Source organism: Pongo abelii, chromosome 12, assembly GCF_028885655.2.
Source record: "Pongo abelii isolate AG06213 chromosome 12, NHGRI_mPonAbe1-v2.0_pri, whole genome shotgun sequence".
NCBI lineage: Eukaryota > Metazoa > Chordata > Mammalia > Primates > Hominidae > Pongo > Pongo abelii.
Window position 1 is genome coordinate 1,874,735 of NC_071997.2, and position 24,902 is coordinate 1,899,636.

Genomic DNA, 24,902 nt, shown 5'->3' on the forward strand with positions numbered 1-24,902 from the left:
GAAATATATTCTAAGAATTTTGCAATGAGAAGACCGTAAACAACCTGAAGCTTCATGTGTAAGAATTAAGTAAATTAAGGCATCCCATATAATGGAATAACATGGCTCCATCAACAATGATCTAGATCTATAAACATGTCCACATATTATTGTCCATGTCCACTACATACTCCAGTCTTCCTACGCAAACAGTAGGTTAGAGAAAAAATCTGGGATACACATTATCCCAGGAAGCTTTTGGGGTTTACAATGGGTGCTACATTCCCTCATGACAGACTCAGCCCTCAGCCTTGGTGGAGGTGTCCCAGGCAATCCTCCAGTTTGGTCAGGAGCAGCCCTTGCATATCACATTAAGGTTTTTAAATATATGATGCTAACAGGATTGTCTCCCTACTTCATAACATTGTTTGCTTTTCCAATTGTAACAAAGTAGCATGGAAAAAGCAGAACTTAGTCTAGCACCCAATCAGTGGGAGACAATCTCATTTACAAATGTAGATGCAGAGATCCTAAATAAATATGAGCATGTCAAATCCAATGATTTGATAAAAGTATAACAGACTCTGCTCATGTATAATTTATCCTAAATATGCTTATCAGCTTCTGCCTCATAACACACACAAGAACTGAGTAGCTCTAAATACAAATTTATTTAGCTCATGATGTGTGAGCTGGCAAGTTCAGTTGGCCTTAGCTGAGCAGTTCTGTTGTGGGACATGCTAGATTACCTTAACTGGGCTTTATGCATGCATCTGCATTCAGCTGATGGCTCATCTGGGCCTGGCTGTTTTATGATGGTCATAGATGAGACAATGAAGTTCTCTCTGTCATCATGGTCTCTCATCCTCCAGAAGACCAATCTAGGGTTGGTCCCATAGTGCCAGGGTTTCAAGAGCAAAAACTGTGATCTCTTAAGGCCTCATCAGAGAACAGGCTCAATGATACTTCCACCACATTCTAATGATTAAAGCAAGTCACAACACTGGCCTAGATTCATGCGGTGGGATTAAGACAAGATAAAAAATGTTGAGACATAATCATTGGAAGGAAAACGAAGGTACTATTTTTATGTTAGAGAATAATGTTATTTACTTATAAAATTCAAATTCGCCTGTAAAATGTGACCAGTTGAAGTCCGTTTTAAAATTATCAGGTCAAAACATTGGTCTCACACAAAATTGGCACATGAAAATTCATAGCATCACTATGTAAGTGCCTTTTATAAAATGTAGCCAAAATGTTTCATTCACAATAATAATTGTGTGCAAAGACCAGAATTGTCCAAAGGCAATTCTGGGAGTTCCCTTTGGGATGCGTAGGTAAGAAGCTATCTGGAGCCTCAGACTCCCACATTCTTCAGTGGGAAGGGCTTTACATGAGCTCAACTTCCCAGCGGCTTTCTCTTTCTGATGGGAGGTGTTAGAACCTGGCTTTCTCATGCAACTTCTGTGAAGCTCTGACAACTAAAGCCAGATTGTCTGTTTTAGTCAATATGTCGGATCAGTTAGTCATTTGATCTGACAACTAAAGCCAGATTTTCTGCTTTAATTAAGTAGTCCAGATTACCTTCATAGTCAATTTGTTCCCCCACCAACATGGATGCATTCACAATTGCTCTTTAAGAAGGATAAAAGCATAGGGGTGAGGTGTGGTCTATCTCCTCCTTCACCCAGGCCCTGGTGATTCTTCAAGTGGTGAGAGAAATTGTGGTCCTGTGCGTTCTCTTCCAGACCCTTAGCTTATGTGTTTTCCCTATAAAACTTCGTCCTAATCCCAGCACTTTGGGAGGCCGAGGTGGGTGAATCACGAGATCAGGAGTTTAAGACAAGCCTGGCCAACATAGTGAAACCCCGTCTCTACTAAAAATACAAAAAAATAGCTGGTCATAGTGGCAGGCACCTGTAATCCCAGCTACTCAGGAGGCTGAGGCTTGAGCCCAGGAGGTGGAGATTGCAATGAGCCAAGATCGCACCACTGCACTCCAGCCCAGGCGACAGGGAGAGACTCTGTCTCAAAAAAAAAAAAGAAGTCCCTTATGTGTGATGATAATATTTGATGAAGAGCAACATTGGTGGACTTACACTACCAGAGATCAACATTTATTATAAATTTTCTGTAATTAATACAGTGTAGTATTAGCTCAGGAGAGAAAAAATAGATCAATGGAAAAGAATAGGGAGTCCAAAAACAGATCCACATGTATACAATGAGTCAGTTTATCAGCCTTGAAATATGTTGGAGAAATAATAGTCATTTTAATAACTGATGCTGGGTTCACTGGCTACTTAACACTAGTTCTTCATAAAATTGCAGGTAATAAATACAAATAACATGCAGCTGGAAGACTGGGATCAGTGGCTGTGCCTCCACTAGACTCCCCATAGAAACACATAGTAACAGCTACCAAAGGTGTCTGATCTGTCTTGTCATTTTTTTAACTCATTTTGTTCAGGTATAATTTACATAAAGTGCAGATTTTAACTACATTTGTTTTAAAAATGTACATATCCTTGTTAATAATGCACATTCAACATGTTAAACATTTTCTTTGCCCCAAAAAGTTCCCTTGTGCCCCTTTCCCTTCATTTCTTTCCAAAAAAGGATATAATCACTGTTTTGGTTTCTATCACCATATGTTGGATTTGTCTGTTCTTGAACTTTATATAAATTAAGTCATACTGTAATATACTCTTGTATTTGGCTTTTTTTCATTCAACATGGTTTTCTAAATTAGTAATTTATAATAAAGAGTGTTGCATATTTTCTATTGTTTATAAATTGTGTTCCAAAAACATTCTATGTTACTAAAATTTATAGTAAACTTCTATAATGTACATACTTTTCTTTCTGGAGAGCCATTTATTAAACATTTATTAGCATACCACTAACAGAGGAGATGTAAACGCAGAATTGGCCTTTTTCTTCTGAAGTCAACTGGCTTTGAATTAGAATGTAGCATTAGTTATTATTCCTCATTCCCCACTCATTCTCTGTATCTACTTCCCTTATTTTTTTCTTTTATTTTTCTGCAGACACTATGGTTACTTAGGTGTCTACTTCTCTTTTTCTGCATGGCTTTGAGTGGAGACACTGGTCACCTTTGTTCCCCACTGCCTTTTCAAAGGTGCATGTTAGGGAACAAAAATATAGTGTCTCCCTCTAGAGCAGTAGATTTGTTTATGGCCCACTCTAGTGAAGACAGTGTCTCCCTCTAGGGTGAAGGGCAGTGGTTTTGTTCCCATGGGCTATCATAAAAGATTCAGGTTTCCTAAGCTTAGGGTTCTATTCCTACAATGCAGCCCGCTAGGCCTGCAGCACCTGGCCTTCCATGTCACTCTATGGGATTAGAATGCCAAAAGTCATTGCAAAGAATGACACTCTGGCTACTGCTGTGGTTGTGACTAAATAAAGTCCTTTGTCTCAGAGTCAGGAGTCTCTCGTCTTGTGCCAGCATCTGTGAGACTGTCAGGCTAACTTGTGAGCTCATAAATTGGTTACTTTCAGATCCTTGGTTTTTGATGGAAATAAATGTCTCTTAATCTTAGATGCAAACTAGAGCTGCCTGGAATGCTTTCAGCTTTTTACAATTTTTTACTGGTGAAATATACATAACATGAAATTTACCATCTTCACCATTTTTAAGTGTATAGCTTAGTAGTGTTAAGTACATTTACATTGTTGTACAACCAATCTCCAAAACCCATTTTATCTTGCAAAACTAAAACTCTATCCCATTCAACAGCAACCCTCAATTTTCCCCTGCTCCCAGCCACTGGCAACCACTATACTTTGTGTCTCTATGCATTTGACTTCTCTGAGTCACATAAATGGAATCATACAGTATTTGACTTTTTTTTTTTCTTTTGAAATGGAGTCTCGCTCTGTCACCCAGGCTGGAGTGCAGTGGTTCCATCTTGGCTCACTGCAAGCTCCGCCTCCAGGGCTCACGCACGCCATCTTCCTGCCTTAGCCTCCTGAGTATCTGGGACTACAGGCACATTCCGCCACGCCTGGCTACTTTTTTGTATTTTTAATAGAGATGGGGTTTCCCCATGTTAGCCAAGATTGTCTCGATCTCCTGACATTGTGATCCACCCACCTCGGCCCCCCAAAGTGCTGGGATTACAGGCGTGAGCCACCACACCTGGCCCAGTATTTGCCTTTTTGTGACTGGCTTATTTAAGTTACCATAGTGTCCTTAAGATTTATTTGTGTTGTAGAATATGTCAGAATTTTCTTCCTTTGTACACTTGGGTTTCTTCCAATTTTGGCTACTGTGGATAATGCTGTTATGAACATAGGAGTACAAATATCTCTTCAAGACCTTGCTTTCAATTCTTTTGAACACACACCCCGAAGTGGAATTACTGGATCATATGGTAATTGTATTTTCAATTTTTTCAGGATCTGCCGTTCTGTTTTCAATAGAAGCTGCCACCATTTAACATAAAGTTTTTAACTTCATTTATACTATTATGCTTGTCAGTCTTCATTTAATGTTCAGAGTAACCAGGAAATTACCACAGTTTTCTCATTCTCACGTTGGTGAACATTTGTTTCCAGGTTTTGGAAATTTTGAATTAAGCTACTAAGAATATACTTGTATTGGTGTTTTTGCAGACATATGCTTTGATTTCTCTTGGGTAAATACCTAAGAGTTGAATTGCTGTCATAGGCTAAGTGTATGTTATCTTTATGAAGAATTGCCTGTCCTTGTCTATTAACATAAAGAATGAGGTACTTTACTGTTCACTTAAATTCTTTATGTGTTTGGGCTGTGTGAGGTGGCACATACCTGTAACATACCTGTAGTCCCAACTACTGGGGAGGCAGAAGGATGACTTGAGGGCAGGAGTTTGAGGCTATTGGGTGCTACAATCGTGCCTGTGAATAGCCACTGCACTCTAGCCTGGGCAACTTAGCTAAAAAAATTTATGTGGTTAAAATTTCAATATGTTTATGAAATTTTTGTATAATGATTTTGTAAAAGAAAACTTTCCCATACTCCTAGGCACTAATTATTTTCAAAACATGAAGAATATATTTTAAATGGTGTCAGGCACAAGTCTAATTTTAATTTTTTCCAATTGGATAGTCAAGGCTTTCAACATTTATTGATGAGTCCCTTTTTTATTTACTGATCTTAAAGGTCACATTTATACTACACTAGGTATATCCATTCCTAGAGTCTCCTATCTTCCATGTTTATTACTGAAATCTCTGACCTTTTTTTTTTTTTTTTGAGATAGAATCTTGCTCTGTCACCAGGCTGGAATGCAGTGGCACGATCTTGGCTCACTGCAACTTCCGCTTCCTGGGTTCAAGTGATTCTCCTGCCTCAGCCTCCTGAGTAGCTGGCATTACAGGCGCCCGCCACCATGCCCAGCTAATTTTTGTATTTTTAGTAGAGAGGAGGTTTCATCATGTTGGCCAAGATGTTCTCCTGACCTCATGATCCACCCACCTCGGCATCCCAAAGTGCTGGGATTACAGGCATGAGCCACCATTCCCAGCCCATTTTTGTTTATTCTCAAACCACTATCTCACATCTTTAAGAATTATACTTTTGGTACAAGGCAAATAACAGTGAATATGCTAAGTGTCTGTTTAACTTTACCATTTCTAAAAGTGACTATACCACTTTATACTTCCATTAGCAATCAAAGAAAGATCACTTGTTGTACATGCTAACCAACACTTGGGATTTTTAGTCATTGGGATTATTTGTAGTGTTATCTCACTGTGGTTTAATTAGCATTTCCCTGATAAGTAATGATGTGGTTATCAGTCATTTTATCATGTGCTGATTGGTCATTTTATATCTTCTTTGGAAAAGAACTTTTGAAAGTTTTGCTTGTTTTTTGTTGGTTTGTTTCCTTATTGTTGGGTTGTAAGATTTCTTAATATAGCTTAGATACCAATTATTTTTCAGATAAATACATTATGAATATTTTTCCTAGTCTTGGGTTGCCTCTTCATTTTGTTAATGATGTCTTTAAGAGAGGAAGTTAATTTGATGAAGTTCTGGTTTATCTTTTTAAATTAGATTTTGTGTTCTTTTTTGCCTACCTTTGAAATCTTTTTTTGCCTATCCCAAGGTTTTAAAAATTTTCTCTTATATTTTCTTGTAAAATTTGTAGTTTTAGCTTTTCATTTAGGTCCGTTACCTATTTTGAGTTGTTTTTGTGTATGATGTGAGGTAAGTGTTGAGGTTCATAATTTTCGAATAGATATCCAGGTGTTCTGTGCTATTTTTTGAAACAACTTTCCCTCATCGAATTATCTTTGTGGCTGCACCGAAAATAAACTGATCATATGTACTTGGCTCTATTTTCTGCAATCACTTCTGTTCCACTGATTTATATAAATATTATTAAGCTATTACTATGTTTTGACTACTGGAGCTTTAGAATAAGTTTTGAAATCTGATACTGTTATTCCTCTAATGATGTTCTTCCTTTTCAAAACAATTTTGAATATTCTAGTTTTTTTAGTTGGCTGTTTTTTGCATTTCAATGTAAATCTTAATATTATTTTCTGCAAAAACCTGCTGTAAATTTGATTGATATTGTGTTGACTTTATAGATCAATTTTGAATTCTGGTTCTGGGTAAGATGGAGTAAGCCAGTGGCTGGGAAATTCTGGCCTAATGGCTAAATATGGTATACTGACTGTTTTTGTATACCCACATGAAATAATAATGGCTTTTGCATTTTTTATAGAGACAGGATCTCACTCCATCGCCCAGACTGGAGTGCAGTGGCATGATCTTGGCTCACTGCAGCATCAACCTCCTGGGATCAAAAAATCCTCTTATCTTAACTTCCTGAGTAGCTGGGACTATAAGCATGCACCACCACGTCCAGCTAATTTTTTGCATTTTTGTAGCGATGGGGTTTTACCATGTTGCTCAGGCTGGTCTCAAACTCCTGAGCTCAAGCATTCTGCCCTCCTCAGCCTGCCAAAGTGCTGGGATTACAGGTGTGAGCTACCATACCCAGCCTACACTTTTAAATACTCAAAAAAATCAAAAGAAGAATATTTTATGACATATTATAAGTATATAAAGTTCAAATTTCAACATTCATAAATTTTGGTTGAAACACAGTCATGCTTATTTGTTTACATATTGTCTGTGGCTGTTTTCATATTATATTGGTACAGTTGTGTACTTATGATAGAGACAATATATAATGCTCTCATCACTTCATACTGCTACTCAGTGTATCATAAATCACAGTAACACAGTTATTACAAGTTAACAGATTTTTGAGTGCCATATGTATCACTCTACTATGATATTTTATTTATTTTGCATATCCATCATGTCAAAACAAGAAGAGAAAATCAAATTTTGAATGTTATGCTTTTAAGGTATAGTAAAGTTTAGATTATTTTGTTATAGAATCAGACGGCTGACTATTGTGTTTGTTATGCAGTGACAGCTGCACAAGAAGAAAAATTATAACATTAATACTGCCAGATTAAAACTTTATCCCAATATTTCCAAATCACAGATAATTATGGCCAAAAATAAAAAAATTAAAATGGAATATCTTATGAAAGCAGAATTACTTTTATAAAATAACATGAAAATGAGGCTATAACCAAAGTAAGTTTTAGGGCGGCTAATCTGTTAAGCAAGAAAAGTTATTTACTGATGATGAGTTAGTTGAATTATATTTTGCAGCAGCTGAATAAATGTATCATATAAATTTGTCTAAGACTATAAGCCTTTTGACAAGGATAGTTCTGAAAAAGTTGAGAAATTGGGAGCAGCACTGATAGTCACTTTAAAAAGAAGATCATAAAAAATTCCCAATTATTGTTGCCAATGGTGAAAATTTGTCAGCCATAAGTGAACACAAAACAAAACAAAAATGAAAGACAAAATTAGAAGAAAATTAAAATGAGAAAAACAGAGGATCAACAAATTTCTATTGCCACTTTGTATTTACCTCTGGGAGCCAAGAGACAATGCAACTGGGCCTAAGACCATCACTGAGGTGTACTTTTCTGGCGACAAACATCACCTGGATTTGTTACATCAATCTATTTGGCATCTCTGTGGGACCCCCAAAACTGTTAACAAAATAATTTTCAAAAAATAAAATCATAACTCTTACACAGGTATGAAAAGACCAGCTAGGGAGTGATAGACTATTTGCAAATCATATATGTGTAAAAGTCTTGTATAGAGAACATATAAAGAACTCTCAAAACTCAATAAGAAAACAATCCAATTTTTTAAGCTAAAAGATTTAAACAAACACTTCACTGAAAAAGATATACGTATGACAAAGGGGCACATGCAAAGATAATCAACATCATTAGTCATTAGGGAAATATAAATCAAGACCACAATGAAATATCACTACACATCTATTAGAACAGCTAAAATTAAAAATAGCAACAATGTCAAACTCTGGCAAGGACGTAAAGAGACTGGAAGTCTCATAAGTTTCTGTTGGGAATGTAAAGTAGTAGAGCCACTCCAGAAAACAATTTAGAGTTCCTTAAAAAATTAAACATATCCTTATCATAGAACCCCATAACTTCAATACTGGACATGTACTCCAGAGAAATGAAAGCTTACATACACAAACAAATGTACACAAACCTGTACATGAATGTTCATAGTAGCTTTATTCATAATGGCAAAAAACTGGAAACAACCAAAATATTCCCTAATAGGTAAACGTTAAACAAATCGTGGTACATCCATACCGTGGAATACTACTCAGCAATAAAAAGGAATGGACTATTGATACACACACAACTTAGAGGGATCTTAAGATAATTATGCTAAGTGAAAAATGTGAATCTATTTTATGGTTCTAGTTGTATAACACTCTTGAAATGACCAAATTATAGAGATAGAAAGCAGATTAGTTGTTTCTAGATATCAGGAATGGTGGAAGGGAGGTGACTGGGTGTGACTATCAAGATGTAGCAAGAAGGAGGGCTTTGCAGTGATGGAATAGTTATTTATCATGATTGTAGTAGTAGCTATATCAGTCTACAAGTGATAACATACAACTACACATATTCATGGTATCAATATAATTCCCTGGTTTTGATGTTGTATTTTAATTAAGGACAGTATAATCATTGGGTGAAACTGGGTGAAGGGTACATGGGACCTCTTTCTACTATCTTTTCAATTTCATATGAATCTGTGATTATTTTAAAATTAAAGGTTAAAAAAAATTGGATGCTTAGGATCTCTATAGAGGATTTTATTTATTTCTGCCAGATTTACAAGCAATACAGGGTCAGGGATTGAGTTGACTTGGATTTGGATTTGAATACCTGCCAGGTTGGGCCTACTTCCCATTCAACTTTACTCCTAGGATGCAGCCCTTTGGTGTTCCATACACAAAACCCAAGTGATTTTTTTTTTTTTTTTTTTTTTTTTTGAGACGGAGTCTCCCTCTGTAGCCCAGTCTGGAGTGCAGTAGTACGATCTCAGCTCACCGCAACCTCTGCTTCCCGGGTTCAAGTGATTCTCCTGCCTCAGCCTCCTGAGTAGCTGGGACTACAGGTGTGTGCCAACACAACCGGCTAATTTTTGTATTTTTAGTAGAGAGAAGGTTTCACCGTGTTAGCCAGCATGGTCTCAATCTTCTGACCTCGTGATCTGCCCACCTTGGCCTCCCAAAGTGCTGGGATTACAGGCGTGAGCCACCGCATCCCAAGTGATTTTTTAAACCATGGTTATCCACTCCATCTTTGGCAGGTCCTAGAATCCAACTATCAGCTTCTCAGGTTTTTACCTTAAGGAATTGGCAAATTCCACCTCAAACTTTTTTTGAGATAAAAGTGGTCTCAAATACCCAGCTTATCTTAATGGATTTTTTGCAGAGACAAGGTTTCACAGTATTGCCCAGGCTGGTGTCAAACTCCTTGGCTCAAGCAATCCTCCCACCTCAGCCTCCCAAAATGCTGGAGATTACAGGTATGAGCCATTGTACTCAGTCTAGAATCTGATTTCTTATGATGGTTTCCATATTTTAATCTGTCTCTTTTTGCATATTTGCTGTTATTTATTTTTGTCTTTCTCTTCAGAGGGAAACTTGCTGAGGATTTGCATTGACTTTAGTTGGAGAGAATATGGTTTCTGTTTCAAATATTTCCAGTCCCTTCTATGAAGTATTGCAAAAACCAGTAACTTGTATTTAATCTAGACTTTACATCAAATTTCTACTTTACAGAACATTTAAAAGAGCAGAGGAGAAAATATGGGGATTCCTTTAGACAAATCCAGAATTTAGACACCTAATTTGACATTTTTATTTCCCCAAAAGTTCAAGGAAATAAAAAATGGTGGTGGTGGTGCTCTGTGTGTGTGGGTCGGGGTGGGGGCATAGTTTTAGAGTAAATGACTTCCTGGTGAGATAAAAATCAAATACAATGGATCAAAATATTCTGATAATGACTGGAATAAACCAGCTGTAAAAGTATTTCTTCCCCAAAAAAACAGGATTCAAATTGGGATGCATATTAGATAATACTAAGAATTGCTAATTTTATTTCATAAGGTAACGATTTTGTGGTTATGTTAAAACATCATTATTTTTAAGTGATACAGATAGTATTGGGAAGGGACAAGGCCAGGGATCTGCTTTAAAATATTTCAGTAACAAAATTCAATAGTCATAGATATTGCCTGTATGGCAAAATGTTGGGAAGTGTTCAATTTAGGGAAGGCGTATTTGGTGTTTCATGTTATCATTTTCTTTTTTTTCTTTTTCTTTTTTGTTTTTGAGATGGAGTCTCCTCTGTCGCCCAGGCTGAAGTGCAGTGGCGCGATCTCAGCTCACTGCAAGCTCTGCCTTTTTGTGTTAATATCGAAAGTTTCATTAAAAAATTTTTTTTCCTGCCCAGAAGGAAAGTGGTAAGTACATATTTCCTTTAGGTTGACTTCTTACAGTTATCTGGAGTCCGTCTCCCATCTCAACCTACCCACCTCTTCCTGAATAACAATAAATTCACATGGCTTAAACAGATTTGTAGAAAAGATACATTCATGTTAAATATATGAGGTCAACAGGCAACAGAGGAATAGCCAATTCCAAGCCTGATTTGAACGCAAAAAATTTCAAGACAGGAGCGATTTTCCATATCATATTTTCTAAATTTCCTGCCGGTACAGCTTCCTTCATTTTTCAGATACAACTTGCTCTTTCTGTGCTTGATTTCAAGACTGATTTGTCCTCGGAATTCCTTGTGGATTCTTGGCATCTTGAAATAAATTATCCATGCCAGATAGCATAAGCAGAGGTCTAGATGACTACAGGCACATATAAAGAGGTAAGAGAGGTAAACCACGTCTGAGATTCCATATTCCTTAAGGTTATGTCCAGTGGACAGCCCAACTCCCTTTTAGAATCTTGTTTTTTTCTCATACTCATCACTTTTCCGCTAAACTGTGTTTCTTTTCATACTAAAACCTTCACTTTTATCCCCAAATAGTTATATTTTCTTTATATTTTCACATATTCATTTTTTCTTGAGGAAAAAAAAAATTACAAAAATAAAAAGCCCAAGGGCTAATCGCGATGCAGAAGTGACCTTCAGTTTGAACGCACTTAACCAACAGAATGAGCTGTAGGAAAGCAGAAGCACTAGCGTGCTGGGTGTTCTGGGAACTGTAGTCGGAAGTATTTTCGCCCAGGCTGGTGGAGTCCTTGTCGTCGTCCTGCTTAAACATTCTGGGAAGTGTGGGTCAGACATTTCATATAGTCGACAACACTTCGTCTTCGGGAGTACAGGGTGTGGCCCTCTCGTGTGACTCCGGACTCTGGGAAGTGAGATGCAGGAACTTCCGCTCCAGGGAAAGTTGCGGCCATCATGCTGCATGCGAGACTTGAGCCCCAGCGAGGCTTCTGCGCCTCCTCAGCCTGGGTGAGGGACCAAAGATGGTCAAGACCCTCTGTCTTGAAGAGGAAAAGGGGCAGCCGACGGAGGATTAGGATTGGAAGTGTTTGCGTTTCCCTCAACTCAGTAGAGCTTTCTAGTGTTAGGGGAGGTTCCTGAGTCCCGGTTTGGAGAATGAGGCAGGGTCTTGCATCATTGGGTTTGATGGTCTCTTGGGTCCTGTACTCCCGTAGCCCTTGTGTTGGACCCACCAATCAGCATTGCTGCTTCCTAGGGAAGTTTTTGAGGCATTGGAAATATTCTGTAAATTGATTGTGTTGGTATTTACCTGTCTGTACATATTTGTTAAAACTCATTGAACTATATACTTAACAGTAGTAGACTTTATAATGTATGTATATTGCACTTCAATAAATGTGACTTTTTAAAAGTGTCTGGAACTTTATTTTTTTTAAGTGGCAGGACCTCATTACAAGTAAGTTCAGAAGTAAGTTAGGACTTACTATAATCCTACTAGCACCACCCTCATGTAAACATTTTCATTTTGGTTTATTTTATACTCATGTAGATATTTGCTTTTTATTAAATAATGTGTAAATTTTAAATTAGTATTTCAGTTAGTAATATACAATAAGTTAATTTTGCTGTTTCCCACATTCTTCATAAAGTTCATCTTTAATGATTGTGTTATATTCTATTGAGTGAATGTGCACTTGTTAAACCTGGGCATCTGGGATGTGTTTAAAAATTATTCTCATAATTTTATGTATATATGAAATGTTTTACAATTTAAGAGATATATGCTGACTTCCATGCCTCTAGTCATCTTTTTTGTCTATCCTACTTGGGGTACTCATTTCCATGGTCATACTATAGGCCTTAAATTAGCAATAGCTGCAATCCCTCCATAGTCTCCATTTAAGGCATTACACTCTGCCCTACATATTCTCTTGCCAGATCTTCCTATGGTTTGCTGTGATATTGACCTCATCAATTTCTACAATTCATTGATCCTATTGCATTTTCAATATCCCTTATCCATCTCATATCCTCAATACCAACCAAATCTTTTCTCTTCTTTCTAGTATAAACAGAAGACTTACACTTATACCTAATTGTTCAAAATATTGTCCCATGACAACCGTAGACTTAAGGAACATTAAAAAAGTATTTTGATTTTCCCCCCTGATTTTATAGAAGAGACATGCAGGGTCAAAGGGATTATGAATGGATGCTCTGTGAGCCAGTCAATAGCATATGTCCCAAAGGCTACAAGTTAAATATATTACCTGGCCCCGCAGCTTTAAAATCATCTTTGGGTCTCCTACTCTAGACAGCAAACCAGTTCAGGTGCCGGTGATGCTATTATGTGAGGAATATTGACTTGCCTCTGTTTTTGTTTTTAAATAACATCAGATTTGGTACCAGTTATCACTTAAAAGTTATTTGTGAGACACTTTCTTAGTGTATGTGACCTTGGCTGGGAAGCATTGCTTTATAGGTACAGAGATCAGAGATCGGATAACTTTGATAAGTCGGTATGTGCAAAGGTAGAAGTATTTTAAACATGCCATGCAAGGAGATATTTCAATTCATAGCATCTATTTTTGGGGAAAAGGTTCCCAAATATTATTGGCTCAGTCAATCATATCACTTGTTTGGGGATAAGGTTGGTAATATGTCTCTATGCACTATGCATACTCTTAGATTCAAGGGTCCCCATTCAAGGAATTTATATTATGGTAACACTCATTTAAAGATCAAGAACAAATGGACATGGGTGTTCACTAAAGCATACTTTTGTGAACCCTAAAGTATGTGAGACAGGTCTCAATCAATTTAGAACATTTATTTTGCCAAGTTTAAGTACGCACCTGTGACACAGACTTAGGAGGTTCTGACGATATGTGCCAAAAGTGTTCAGGGCACAGCTTGATTTTATACCTTTTAGGAGAAATCAGGCATCAAACAGTATGTGCAAGTTATGCATTGCTTAAGTCCAGAAAGGCAGGACAATCTCGAATGGGAGTGGGAGCGTCTACATCATAGGTAGATAAGAGAGAAACTGTGGCATTATTTTGAGGCTCTGATTAGCTTTTTACTGAATACAAAACTCACACGTGAGAGGTGGGTAGACGAATAGTGACTTAGATCTTAATGTTGCTTAGTGAATATGCATTATTACAGAAAAAATAGGGAAGAGGAAGCAATCAGATATGCGTTTGTTTCAGGTGAACAGAGGAATGACTTTGAGTTCTGTCTGTCCTTTGTCCCACACCTGTGAATATAAGCTATCAATTTACATTACCAGGGTGAAATTCAACAGAAATGCTTTTGGATAAAGACGTTCAGGCCCACAAGGAATTTCCTTGTCGACAAATTGTGAAGGAGGTATGTAGCTTTTTCTTCTTTATAGCTTTCTTATTAAGTAGTAAAATGGAAGGTTTGCCTGACACAGTTCCTAGCTTGACTTTTCCCTCTGGCTTAGTGATTTGGGGGTTCTGAGATTTATTTTTCTTTCACACTTTGCAAGACTATGGATGCTTAATAGGATGAGATTAGCAATTGGAAGAGAAAAAATTTTGATTCTTAAAATCTTCACCTTTTCCCTCAAAGTCTTTGAATCTTGTTCTTCTTGTAATGGACATTTGTGTGCATGATTGAGGTGTAGTATCTTAGGTGCTGTAGGAAACAGTAATATTGAAGAATGTGGTGTGATCTGCACTAAGGAGAAGGTGATGCTACTGAACAAGGCCAGAATAAACCTACCCATGGGGAAGTGTTCTTGCCGAAAACGATGAACCTTAATCTCATCTTCTCTCTAAATCTAAATTGTAGTTTACCAGAGCCACAGGAGATATTCAAGAAAATGTTAACTGGCAGCATAATGAAACATTTTTAAAAATCCAGAATTTGGGACATCTTACTTGACAACTGACCTGATGTCTTCTATAGGCCAAAAGCATGAATTTAAAGAGGATCAAAGGGGAGATACTATTCCAGATTGAAAGAGACTCAAGAGAGAAAACAATCACATGCAAAGAATGGGTATTTTTGAGATGACTGGAAATTTTGAAGTTTTGTTTTGTACCGTATAAAATAAAACTAAGGAATTATTAACTTGCTTCAGTGTGATAGTTGTATTTTTGTTATATTAGAAAATGTAATTCTTTGAAGTATGCATGGGAGTGTTTAGGGGGAAAATAATACAGTGTCATGATTTTGTTTTAAAATTACAATAACAAAAAGGGCAGAAAGACAATATTGATAGATAAAGGAAGTGTGCTGCCACTTGAAAATTGCTGAATCTGGGTGATGAGGTGATGGAATACTTCACTCTTTAATTCTATCAATGTTTGAAATTTTTCATAATATAAAGGTATGAAAATGTTAAGTTCTTGTCCAGAAGAAAAGTGGTAAGCAGACCCTTCAGGTATTTTTATTTGTTGGTTTTTCTGGATTTGCGTCCAACTCTCAATCGACTCACTTGAATGAAATACAGTTATTATTGTATTTATGATAATAAGAATAGGCTGGAAGTGGGTGATGTGATATTTGAACTTGAACAAAAAGAAATTTTAAATTTTTATATATTTATCTCTTTTCATATTATAATAATTCCTCCACATGAACACACCTCCTTTCATTTGCCTCATGAGCCACGTTTTACAATGAACAATTAAACTCAAGGAACACCCAAAAGCTTTTGCTGCTTCTGCTTTATACTTTAATAAACTTTGCATGACCTTCTTGTGGGTTCTTGTATCATGGAATGAATAGCTGATATCAGATAACACCGCCAAGAGTTCTAGATGCATCCAACACACATGGATGAAAGTAGAAAATCCAGTCAAAGTAGGTTTCAGATCGTGTGTTCCTTACCTTCGTGCCCAGTTTCTAAGTTCTGCATTTTTAGCTCACACATATCTTCCCTTTTATAATTTATGCCTCCTTTTCATTTTAAACTGTGTTCTCTACTAAAGGGAAATGGGTGGGGGACAGGGTGGGAGGGGCGTTCAAATACATTTGTTTTGTCACCTGTGAAAGAAAAAAAAATGAGAATAAGGAAAAAGAATGCTGAGCTTGACCAGTGAGATAGAATGATTCGGACTGAACCTAGTTATTCAAAATAAAAAGGGAAACGCTGGTGAGAAGTGCTACCTGAAGAGGATTCTGGGAAATGGTCCAAAGGTTTCACGGCGTCAAAAACACTTTTGTTCCAGGAAAGGTAGCTTTAATGATTGGGCTTCTGGGGGAAATGTTAAATAAAAATTAGAATCCTGTTTTTGGGGACATTTTGGTTCAAAGAGGACAGTGCTGACTTTGCATTCTGCTCTAGAATTGTATGACATACATTCCAAATTCAAAGAGTAGTAGCCAGCCTTCCACCAGAGAAAGGCAACGACATTGCCAATTCTTTGCGAGGATTCTGGGAGCAGTAACCTTGGAGCTCTGTGTAGGCAGCCGGGCTTCCTCTACAGGAGGGCGTGGCTGTGACGATTATCTCATTGGGAATTCTGAGGTTATAATCCAGGAATTGTGGGTAACTACAGTCACTTCTGCTCCATGAAAGTGAGGTCAGCATTCCTTTCAGGAAGTTGAGTGAGTCCTGAGACAGCAATGTTTTCTTTAGCCTGGCGGTGGCCCTCCTTGTCTTCAAGAAGAGCATCCGTGGCTAGCAGTGGAAGATGGGGTTAGGCCCCAGGTGAGTGCGCCTTTGTCGAGTTTGCAGCATTTGGTCTTGGTGGGTTGAGGATCTCTTGTATTTTGTGCGCTGTCTTCCTACTCCAGGACTGACCAGGAAGTTCTGCCACCTTCTAGGGGTGTGAAATTGGGAAGTAATTCAAACTGTATGTGCCTAGCATTCCTTTTATGTAACATGAGGGGAATAGAAGTATCAAACCAACGCAGTTCAGTGGAGAATTAAATGAGATAGTCACAAGTAAAAGGTGGTAAGTGTGGTTCATTTTATTAATTTTTTTTTAATTTCCCGAGAAGCCCCAGTTACCTGAAAGCTTCTGTGAGCCTGGGAAGGGATCAGAGTTCCACCTGCAGTGCTATTTTGCCCCTTCTTTCTGACCTCTACAGGAAGCAGGACGATTCCTGGATTCCCTTTTTAAAAAAGTGGTGGTGGGGATGGGGGTGCGGGGGTGGGGCGGGAATCACTCCAGGCTATTGTATGGGGATGTCCTCTGTGATTCATGCAGGAGGGAGACACAGTTCTGATTTCTCGCAGATGGTCACAGGAATGAGGAAAGAATGACTCTTCAGCTCCTAGCAGCAGAACCTTAACTGAGTATGACTTAGCATCCTTCTTCTTGCCATGTCATCTCTCTTCTCAGGGCAGAAGATATTTACTAATTAGCACATTCTGCTGGAACATCTGTGGGAAAAGGTAGGAAGGAAGGAGGGAGGGTGGGAAGGAGGAAAGAAGATCCACTCCTTATACTAGAAAAAAGGAGCAATATACATTTCCTCAAAATGAGAAGTCAAGCCCAAAAGAATTCTGTACAGACCACCTTAAAATAACATCTTTCAAGCCTGTCCACATGATTTAGTTGCTTCTTTAAAAAAAATTCATTTATTTTTATTTTGTAGAGATGCGATCTTACTGTGTTGCCCAGGATGGTCTCAAACTCCTGGCTACAGGCTATCCTCCTGCCTCTGTCTCCCAAAGTGCTGGGATTACAAGCATGAGCCACCAGGCCCGGCCTAATTGCTTCTTAACAACTTACTATTCTTTGTTCACTACAGTGTATACAAAACTGACTATTTCTTTGGAGCTTCATTTTGTAATGAAGGCTCTGATCACATGTAAAACTTGTATTAAATAAATTTGCCTGCTATTGTCCTGTTAATCTGTGTTATGTTAATTTAATTCTTGAGCCCAGCTGGGTCCTGGGTCCTGGAGAGGATACAGTGAAGTTTTGTGGCAGCTACAAAAGTCAATGAAATTGGAAACACAAAAACAATCTCTAAAAATCAACAAAATCATAACCTTATTCTTTGAGAAGGTCAATATAGTTTATAAACCTTTCAACTGACTCACCCACAGGGAAAAGAAGAAAACAAAAATCAGGAGGGAGGGAACGTTATTACAGATTTTGCAGATATTAAAAGGATTATAAGGGAACATTACAAACAACTCTTTGTCCATAAATTCATCAATTTACATGGCATAGAATATTACTCGAAAGGCACAAACTACCAAAGCTCTCTCAGAATGGATAATCTAGATAGTTGCATGTATGTATGGGTGTGTACATACAATTTTTACACACACACATATATATATATATGCACAGTTAATTTTTTCTATATTTTGTAGAGATGGGTTTTTACCATGTTGCCTGGGCTGGTCTTGAACTCCTGGGCTCAAGTGCTCTGCCCACCTTGGTCTCCCAATGTGCTGGGATTACAGGCTTGAGACACTGCACCTGCCTGGCCTGATATATATTTCAAAACTGATTTAATAGATAAAGCCTTCCGACAACAACAGCAATACTGAGACTAATTCATTGGTGGATTCTACTAAACATTTAAAGAGTAAAGATGTGAATTTTAAATAAACCCAGAAACAAAAAGAGAAGGGAACACCTACCCACCCCCAGCTTGTCTCATGAGGCCAGCATTAATCTGATAATACCAAACAAGACAAAGAAATTATAAGGAAAGAAAACTACAGGTGAATATCCTTCATGAACCAGGTGAAAAAATCCTGAATACAGTTGTCCCTTGGTATCGGTGGAGAATTGATTCAGGGACCCTTATGGAAATGAAAATCCTTGGATGCTCAAGTCTGTTATGTAAAATGGCCATAATATTCTCATGTAACCTTTTCTTATCACCCTGCATACTTCAAATTATTTCTATCCCTGTACAATAAACATGCCCTGTAAATAGTTGTCATACTGTATTTCGTTTTTCATTTGTGTTATTTTTATTGTTGTGTTGCTAATTTGTATTTTTTTCTGAATATTTTTGATCCCTTTTTCATTGAATCTGTGGATGCTTCTGTAGTATCCAGTGGCATGAAGATCTAGACGACAGAGATTGAGGTGACCACAGGACCTGGAAAGTGAGGGAATAAATCCTGAGAACAAGATGTCAAGCAAAGAATTGCCCCTTATTCTACATTAAACTCTGCCCAAATTTCAGACTGACTGACACCCAGAATATAAAAAGACTTGTACAATAAAATATTAAAGAGCCCAACATCTCAATTATAATGGGCAAAATTTGAACAGTTACTTTACAAAGGAAGACATACAAATTGTTAATATAGCCCGTGAAGAAGTGTGACATTATTGCTCATCAGGAAAAAGCAAATGAAAACTGCAGACAGATACAACTACACAACCACCAGAATGGCAGATATTAAAAATACTGATAACAGGCCAGGCGCAGTGGCTCACACCTGTAATCCCAGTATTTTGGGAGGCCAAGGTGGGCAGATCATCCAAGGTCAGGAGTTCGAGACAAGCCTGGCCAACGTGGAGAAACCCCATCTCTACTAAAAATACAAAAATTAGCCAGCCAGGCATGGTGGCAGGTGCCTGTAATCCCAGCTACTCAGGAGGCTGAGGCAGGAGGATCGTTTGAACCCAGGAGGCAGAGGTGGCAGTGAGTCAAGATCATGCCACTGCACTCCAGCCTACATGACAAGAGTGAAACTCTGTCTCAAAAAAGAAATACTAATAACAGCAAAAGCTTCTTAGGATTCAAAACAATCAGAAATTGCATATATTTTGGGAGACAGTGTAAAATTAATCTTTTGGGAGATGATCTGGTGTTTTCTTAAGCAGTTAAACACATCAAGCAATTCTAATCATAGATATTTATTCCAGAGAAAAGAAAGCGTATGCCCACAAAAAGACTTTTATAAGTATGCTGCAGGATCTTTATTCATAAAAATATTTAGACAATTAAAATGTGAGCAAGTTGCCAAAGACATATATTCATGCAATAGAACATCACTCAGTAATAAAAAGGATCAAATGACTGATATGTGCATCAACATGGATGGATCAGAAAAACACTATATTCAAAGAATTGTAATGCAGAAGAGTTCTTACCATATGGTTCCATATATTTCATATTCTAAAATTAGTAAAATTTATGGTGAAAAAGTGGAACAGTGGTTGCCACTGGGAGAAGGGGTCAGAGACTGACTGGTAAGTGTCATGAGGGAATCTGTTGGGTAATGCTAATGTTCTGATGGATAAGTAATAAGTAAGATATCTAGATGGATAACTAAGACATAAATGCTGCTAATTTTAGCATCTAAGCTGAGAATATATGGTTGACTACTGTATAATTCTTCCAACTCTTCTTTATGTCATAAAATTTCAGAGCTAGGTACAGTGGCTCCTGCCTATAATGCCAGCACATTTGGAGGCCAAGGTGGGAGGATCACTTGAGGCCAGGAGTTTGAGACCAGCGTGGGCAACATAATGGGACTCTATCTTAGGAAAAAAACAAAAATCCAGGTGTGGTTGGGCACACCTATAGTCCCAGCTACTTTGGAGGCTGAGGTGGGAAGATGGCTTGAGCCCAGGTGGTCAAGACTGCAGTGAACTGTGATCATGCCACTGCACTCTAGCCTAGGTGACAAGGTAAGACCCTGTTTCAAAAAAAATATTTTTTCGTAAAATATTGAGAAAAACATTGCTTTGAGTGACAAATTTTAACAGTTTTATAACACAAGGTATATATATGCATCCGAAATTCCACACACTTTGCCAAAAAGACATACCAACAACAGGCACACATTAAACAGATCGACCTGGCTACTGATGCTACAGGAGAGAAATTGAGAGTGGGTAGTGGGGGATATAAAGGAACAAATAAATAATGTTTTTTTTTCTTTTTAATATGTATGCCCTCAAACATTCCCGTATTCAAATAAATATTTTTATGTTCACATTTTATTCAGTATTTCTATGTAATAAACTAGGAAGATGGTCTGTGGAAGCTTTATCTGTGTTGTTGCCAAAGGCCTGTAATACGTCTTGAAGAATATTTTCCAGAAAGAATTTAGAAGTGATTCGCCACTGAATCTTGTATGCCAAGAATAGTAGACATGAACAAAACATTCTCTGACCATAGAAGGATCAATCTTTTCATCTCAAAATCCCATAGATTATTTTTATATTTTATTACTGCTTTTAATGTTGCAGACAATAATTCAAATGAAAAGCTTATTTTTTCATTCGTTTGAAATTGACTCAATTCTTTAGTCTTCGGCCTTACCATTAAAAAAATTTCTCAGTGTCTACAAGTGCATCTCTAGGAGTCTCTTCCTCCTTTTTCTCTTACTCTTCCTCCTCCTACTTCTCCTCCTACACACCCTGGCCTTCCACCCACTTCTCCTCCATCTTCTTCTCCTCCTTCCAATATGCGATTTTGCCCATTTGGATAAATTGTTTATTCTCTCTTAATGATTTATTTATTACAATCTGCTTCTTTCTCTAATCCTTATTTTTTCTCATTAGCTTATAAGATACACCTGATCAATATGTTCCTATTCATTACAGAGTTCCTTATTATTTTTAGCCCTTCCCTCTAAGTTCTGAATAAATGTCTATGCCATATATTCAGTTTCCTTTGAAATATATCATTGATTTTTTAAAATAGACTTTATTTTAAGAGCTGTTTTAGGGTTACAGAAAAAATTCTAGAGAAAATATTAATATTTCCCATATACTCTCCTTTCCCTTGCCCAGTTTCTCCAATTGTTTGCATCTTGCATGTGTGTGGCATATTTGTTACAACTAATGAACCAATATCGATACATTATTATTAACTAAAGTCTGTGGTTGACATTAGGGCTTACTCTTTGTGTTGTACATTCCATGGGTTTTGACAAAGCATAACTTCATATATCCACCATACCGTATCATACAGAATAGTGTCACTGCTCAAAAATACCCTGTGCTCTGCCAATTAATCTCCCTGAACCTCTAACAACCACTGATCACTTTACTGACCTTTAGTTTTGCCTTTTCCAGATTATCATATAGTTGAATTACAGTATGTAGCTCTGACAGACTGGCTTCTTTCCATTAACAATATGAATTTAAGGTTATTCTATGTGTTTTCATAACTTCATATCTCATTTCTTTTTATGGCTGAATAATACTCTATTGTATTGATGTACCACAGTTTGTTTGTCATATATCATTGATTTTTACGGATTGAAATATCACTTACATTCAGAAAAGTGTCCAAATCATAAATATACATGTAAGAGTATGAACATAAAATGAACAGCTGTATAATCACCACCCACAACCAAAAATGGAGCATGGTAGAATTGCACACACCCCACTCTCACAGCATCATGATGCTTTCTTCCCCATGAAAAGAGACCACTACCCTAAGTTTTAAGGTTCCCCTGCTTTTCTTTATATTTTTACTATTTAAGTGTCCAAAATCCTCCTACTGATGAATTTTGCATGTCTAATGAACTTGGTACAAGTGGAATCACTCTGCATCTACTGGGTTTGTCTAGTTATTTTGCTCAACATATTTATGGGAGTCATCATGGTATTGCATGTACAGCTAAAGTTTGTTCAATGTCCTTGCTCTTACCTTGTGTAAATAACAAAAAATATTTATCCATACTATCATCGATAGACATCTGGAGTATTCTCAGCATGTCATTGTGATGAATGATCCTGCTATGAACATTCTTATATGTGTATTTTGGTACACATTTCTTATGGGTTTATATACTGAGTAGATTTAAGTGTCATAAGAAATGCTTTTCAAATTGGGCTCTACAATACACCAGCCTTAGATTGTTGCATATAGTGGCAGGTATAGGTCAATTTCAGTTTTATTTCACAATACTCAATTTAACAGCAACATGTATTGAATATTTGCCGTGTTCCTATGGTGCTGCAGTGCCACATTTGTTGCAGATCTGCAGTCAACATGAGCATGCATATAAAATTCAAAAGATCTACACATAAAATATAAAAATTAATTAGATTAGTTGGCAAGATTGCAAGATAAAGGAGCAAATGTGGTATTTAGTAGAAATGGTTGGAGTGGACATCATTATTTTGTTACCCATCGTAGAGGAAATGTTTTCAATATTTCACTATTCCTTTTGATATTTGTTGCCATTTTTGTAGATCTTTACTATCGCTTAGTTGCCTAAATTTTCTTATGACAAATGGGTGATTAAGTAAACTTTCTTTTTCTGTTTCTGATACCTAGATCATGATGTGTTGCCCTTTTATATATCATTGGCAACATTTTGTTTAGTATTTTTGAAAGTATATTTATGACGAGATAGACCTGTCATTTTCTTTTCCTTTCTTTTTTCTTTTCTTTTATTTTCTTGAGATGGAGTCGCACTCTGTCACCCAGGCTGGAGAGTAGAGGCACGATCTCAGCTCACTGCAATCTCCATCTCCCAGGTTCAAGCGATTCTCCTGCCTCAGCCTCCCAAGTAGCTGGGAATACAGGCGCGTGCCTCCACACCTGGCTTTTTTTTTTTTTTTGTATTTTTAGTAGAAACGGGGTTTCACTGTGTTAGCCAGAATGGTCTGGATCTCCTGATCTCATGATCTGCTCGCCTTAGCTCCCCAAAGTGCTGGGATTACAGGCATGAGCCACCATGCCCAGCCAGACCTGTCATTTTCTATTCTAATGAAGCCTCTCACAAATTTTGTCAGTGTTATTATAGTGGCCTCATGAAGTTAGTTGGAAAGTGCTTCCTACTTTGTTATTCTAAGGAATAATTTTGAGACTAACATGATTTCTTCTTTAAATATTTGGTAGAATTCACTGATGACACCAAATTTCAATGCCATACTTTTTATCTATGGATTACTTAAAAGTGGTTTGATTAATTTCCAAACACGTGTATAATTTAGGATCCACTGAAACCTTACCAATTATTTGAAAAGAAAAATTAGCATATTGTAGAGTTGGTAGCTAGATTTCTGAAAGAGCAGAAAAAGAACTCTAGGCCAGATGCAGTGGCTCACGCCTGTAATCCCAGCACTTTCGGAGGCTGAGGTAGGTGGATCAAGAGGTCAGGAGTTCAAGAGCAGCCTGGCCAACATGGTGAAACCTCATCTCTACTGATAATACAAAAATTAGTTGGGCGTGGTTGTGCATGTCTGTAATCCCAGCTACTTGGGAGGCTGAGGCAGGAGAATTGCTTGGAGCCGAGATGCAGGGGTTGCAGTGAGCCAAGATGGCACCACTGCACTTCAGCCTGGGGAACTGAGCGACCCCCTGTCAAAAAAAAAAACCTCTAATATATGATGGAAGTAACAACTGCAGGAAGTAGCAACTGCAGCAAGCAGCAACCACCTGAGGTCTGAGGAAACAAAAAGTGAAGAGACAGGAATTACTAAAACTTAGAAGCTTGGAGGAAGGTCATGCTCACCTGAAACTCAGATCTCTAAGGAGAGGCCAGTGTTCAGCTGGTTCTGCTGTCTCTGAGCTCAGAAACAGGGCCCTGCAGTTTTAGGACTTAGACATCTAAGGGTCAGTCTTTGGGAAGTTGTTTAAAAATGTTTATAAAGGGCCATGATGAAATAGGTATTTAAGTGTTAGAAAAACTGAAAATTAGGGAGTTGCTACAAGGAAAAGTACTGCTGGCTGGAAGGCACAGGATATAGTATATCTCCCTGCCCCCACCACCCCTATACTCTTCAGCTAATAGTTGCCGAACACAGAACCAGATTGGGGGTGTGGAGGTCGGGAAAGATTGGCTGCAGATTCCCCCATTCCAGCCCCATGAAGCAGAGTGAAGAATGGTGAGTTTGGAGATGAGACAATATTTATTAAATGCACACATGAATCATTTAGTTGTATTTTTATTGATTTCTAGCCAAATTTCACTGTATTCGAAAACATAGTATTTCAGTATTTTGAAATCCCATATCATTTTACTCATTTGTACAAATCTTATGTGCGCTTGAAAAGATGTGCATTTTAGTTTTTGCTAGAATCTTTTGTTCCCCCAGCTTCATATAGGTGTCAAAAGCGCTGCAGAA

At 37.6% G+C, this 24,902-nt stretch overlaps 2 long non-coding RNA genes across 4 annotated transcripts; both read left to right on the top strand.

Moving 5' to 3' along the window:
* The first annotated feature begins 9,540 nt into the window (after positions 1-9,540).
* LOC134759678 (uncharacterized) lies at positions 9,541-15,005 on the top strand. 3 transcript variants are annotated; one of them, XR_010136237.1, is made up of 4 exons: positions 9,541-9,958; positions 10,770-11,313; positions 14,192-14,271; positions 14,719-15,005. It is a non-coding gene; the product is annotated as an uncharacterized LOC134759678 (long non-coding RNA). The 3 variants fall into 3 exon arrangements; XR_010136236.1 differs by lacking the exon at positions 9,541-9,958 and having other exon boundaries at positions 9,965-11,313; XR_010136235.1 differs by lacking the exons at positions 9,541-9,958; positions 10,770-11,313 and having other exon boundaries at positions 12,437-14,271.
* A 2,009-nt stretch (positions 15,006-17,014) lies between these two features.
* Positions 17,015-17,738, top strand: LOC134759680 (uncharacterized). Its single transcript, XR_010136239.1, has 2 exons — positions 17,015-17,275; positions 17,479-17,738. It is a non-coding gene; the product is annotated as an uncharacterized LOC134759680 (long non-coding RNA).
* Positions 17,739-24,902: the final 7,164 nt, after the last annotated feature.